The sequence below is a fragment of the Alexandromys fortis genome, unplaced genomic scaffold, assembly GCF_014885135.2.
Source record: "Alexandromys fortis isolate MF-2015 unplaced genomic scaffold, M_Fortis_MF-2015_v1.1 scaffold_378, whole genome shotgun sequence".
Lineage (NCBI taxonomy): Eukaryota > Metazoa > Chordata > Mammalia > Rodentia > Cricetidae > Alexandromys > Alexandromys fortis.
The window spans coordinates 495,209-499,143 of record NW_026068247.1 but is presented as its reverse complement, the minus strand read 5'-3'; the positions used below and the strand labels follow the sequence as shown (position 1 = coordinate 499,143).

The 3,935-nt window shown below is 46.2% G+C and overlaps 1 pseudogene; it reads right to left on the bottom strand.

Annotated features, from left to right (window-relative positions):
• Nucleotides 1–649: 649 nt before the first annotated feature.
• LOC126494071 (insulin-like growth factor-binding protein 3 receptor) lies at nt 650–1,243 on the bottom strand (annotated as a pseudogene).
• Nucleotides 1,244–3,935: the final 2,692 nt, after the last annotated feature.

The window sequence follows — 3,935 nt, the reverse complement described above, 5'->3', positions numbered from 1 at the left end:
TTTTTTTTTTTTGGTCAAAAAGCCATTTATTTTCCCACATTCCAGATCTTCTTTTTTTGTAACAGGTCTCCTAAGCTCAGAAGTAGGCCCAGGAATTTGATCTTCACCTGAGAACAGAGGGAGGGGCAGGCCGGTGCCCTCACAGCCATGTTCGAGACCAGTGGAAGTCTGGGCACAGATGGAAGCATATAGCGGCAACACAGCAGAGCAAACCACGGAAGATAAGCAGGACCAAGCCCAGGACCAGAATGATATGGGAGAGTCTTCTGTTTTGTGTTGATTTCATTGGTTAATAAAGAAACTGCCTTGGCCCTTTAATAGGACAGAAAATTAGGTAGGTGGAGTAAACAGAACAGTATGCTGGGAAGAAGACAGTGAGGGCAGTCGCCATAGCTCTCCTCTCCAAGATGGATGCAGGTTAAGAATATTCCCGGTAAGACACCACCTTGTGGTGATACACTCATTAGAAATGGGTTAATCAAGATGTGAGAGTTAGCCAATAAGAGGCTAGAGCTAATGGGCAAAGCAGTGTTTAAAAGAATACAATTTGTGTGTTGTTATTTTGGGTAAAGCTAGCCAGGTGGCGGGAAGCGGCCCTCCACTCCTATTTCTACACCAGCAGTCTGGTGCCACACAGAGCTAGCTCCTCCTAAGAAAGGAGCTTGGTGAGCAGGAGGCATTCGTGGCTCCGAACCCTGCCACTATTCACCCATCACTGGGCTCAGGGCAGCATTTCCAGCTCCCTCCTCTGAGCAGGATATAGGTGGTCGGCCAGAGGGCAGGATCTCTGGAATAGCACTGAAATAGAAGCAGGTCTCTGGAGTTCTTCCTGAGGCCACTCTGGCTGTGACGAGGATAGACTCTCCTGCAAAGGACCCTTTCAATCCTGGCTACCATGGATCTTGGCTTGGAATGTTTGGGTTTTGTTTCTATCTGGACCATCTCTGAAGTTCAAAGTAATACATAAGCTGATGACGTGAGGCCCTCGCCACTTCCCTGTGACTGTCCCATTCACAGGGCACAGGCTCAGCTGGCCAAAAGACCTCAAGAAGGAAACCCAATCCTGGGGAATGTCAGGGCTACGCAGGCCAGATGTATGGGTGAGGAGTAAGCCACCAAGGCCCAGACCAGAGAGGCCAAGGAGCAGCAGGATCAAAGTGGCACAGACCAAAGGTGGGTGATGAGCCAGACAGAGATGCAGGTTGTGTCCTGCCTGGCAGCTGCCCATGGGGAGCAGAGGGGTCTGGGCCTCCACGGAGTGACGTTTGCAGCTGGGCGGAGGCCGGCGCCCCATCCAGAAAGTTTTGATTTGGTCATTCTTGGTCACTAGCCACTCAAAGCAGACATGCTGAAGAAACAGTCACACTTTAAGAAGACAATTGGGAGATGGAGATATGGCTCCGTGATTAAGAGCACTGGCTGCTCTTGCAGAGCAGAGTCTGTTCACAGTAGCTCCATCGTGGCTCCCAATCATCTGTAACGCTCTCTTCTGGCCTCTGCAGGTGCCAGGCATGCACTCAGTACACAGGATATGTGAAGCAAGATACCCTTATACATGAAGCAGATCTGGGCACTAGTCGGTGTGTTTACCTCACCCAGTACCTTCACTCTCACACCTCTGGCCGCATGGTCTCCCTGACTGGTCGGAGTGACTGGACTGAGACATACATCACCTAGCAAGCAGCTGTAGAAACGTCAGTGCATGTTCCCAGATTAAATCTCCTTTGGAGAAAGCAACAATAAAGTTAACACTGCCCACATTCGGTAAGCATTCTGAACTCATCGTCCCAAAGGGCAGCAACCATGTACCACCTTTGAATTAGGGGAAATGATCCTGGTGGCCTTGGGTATGAGTGACCTGGCACAACCCATAGGAGCCAACAGCAGGTGCTTCCAATAAGCGAGAGAACAGCCAACAGACCCAGCAGCTAATTCCCATATGGGCCCTTCTAGATGCAAGACAAAGACACACAAAGACCGCCGGTACATGACACTGGTAAACAGGAGTTTTGAGTCAGGACAGTCAGACCCCTCAGTACAGACCTGAGCATCACACCCTGCCCCCTCCTCCCACACACCTGCCCTTCTTTCCTTCCTTCCATCTAGCCAGTTCTCAGACACAGCAGCTGGAACAGACTTCCCTCCTAGCTACACACATCTTCTTACCTGGTCAGGCCTGTCATGTAGTCAGTGGTTCAGTCCAGTATTTGGAATATTGGTTAAAATTCCACTCTAAATTATGATTGGCTTACAGCAAAGTGTGCTGTTAGTTCACAATGCCTGAGATGGTGAACTTTTAAAGAGTAAGGACTGCCTTCCTGGTGGTGCATGCCTGCATTCCCAGGATTTGGGAGGCTTAGGCAGGAGGATTTTGAGTTCCCAGACCCTGCCTCAAAAACAAAACAAAATAGATGCTTTTAAAATTTTAGTAAAATATTTTTAATGGATCATGATTTCTGTAGAAAAGGAAGCTCTGTCACCCCAAAATGGTGAGATCATACTGCCTCTTAGTCTAGAAATCCTTCTCTTCTCTCCACCCAAATATCACTACTTCCCTTAAAGTTGGTTCAGTTCCCTGCCCCACAATGTCCAGTGGGAGACACAGTATCTCCACTTCCCAAGGTACTGCCACCACTCACAGAGAGGCCAACTCCCTGCTGTTCTCCTTCCTTGAGAGGTTTTTTTTTCTCTCCAATAAAAAGCAATTGGTTAATGGACCTTGTGTTAGTTTCTGTGGGCTCTCATCCTTACTTCACTCCTGCTGGACAATTGTAACCTCAGCATTTAGGCTAAGGAAAGATCAGAAGTTCAAGGACAGCCTGAGCTACACAGCAGACCTTGTCTCAAAAACATAAATAAAACAGAGCACTTATACCTAGAAATTCTGACCACAGAACTATACAAATGCTCAAATGTCTAGTGACAGTCAAAGTGAGTAGGTGGCTTCGAGTAGCACAGCACTGGGTCACCGTGTTCCTCAGAAGTTTCCCAGAAAGACCAGAGAGACACCCACCCTCTTCCAAGGCCTGCTCGATGCTGCCATATAATTCAAGTGAAATTCTCAAGGTTACCTGTTCATTTACTACCCTATCATTAGACACAACATGACAAAACCATGTGTAACAAGTTGAAATTAGATCATGATCACACAGAATGTAATAAAATCTTTTTAACAATAGAAATTTAGTGGTATATTATTTGTGTTTTAATAAATAAAGCTTGCCTGAATATCAGAGGGCAAAGCAACCATACTAGTCTGTCATACAGGCCAGGGAGTAGTGGCACACACCATTAATCCTAGGAATTAGGAGACAGAGACAGATGGATCTCTGTGAGTTCAAGGCCACCCTGGGCTACACAAGATTGAGGCTGTCTAAAAGAGACCCAGAGCTCACACAACAGTGATCCCAGCAGTTGGGAATTCTAGAAATGGAAAAATGGATAAATGATCAGGAACTACAGATGCAAGCATAATCAACAGAAAACAAGAGATGGAAGAAAGAATCTCAGGTGTTGAAGATATGATAGAGAAAATAGATTCATCGGTCAAAGAAAATGTTAAATCCAAAAAATTCTTAACATAAAATATCCAGGAAATCTGGGACACCATGAAAAGAACAAACCTAAGAATAATAGGAATAGAAGAAAAAGAAGTCCAGCTCAAAGGCACATAAAATATATTCAACAAAATCATAGAAGAAATCTTTCCCAACCCAAAGAAGGACCTGCCTATGTAGGTACAAGAAGCTTACAGAACACCAAATAGACAGAAGAAGAAGAAGAAGAAGAAGAAGAAGAAGAAGAAGAAGAAGAAGAAGAAGAGGAGGAGGAGGAGGAAGAGGAAGAGGAAGAGGAAGAGGAAGAGGAAGAGGAAGAGGAAGAGGAAGAGGAAGAGGAAGAGGAGGAAGAGGAAGAGGAAGAGGAAGAGGAAGAGG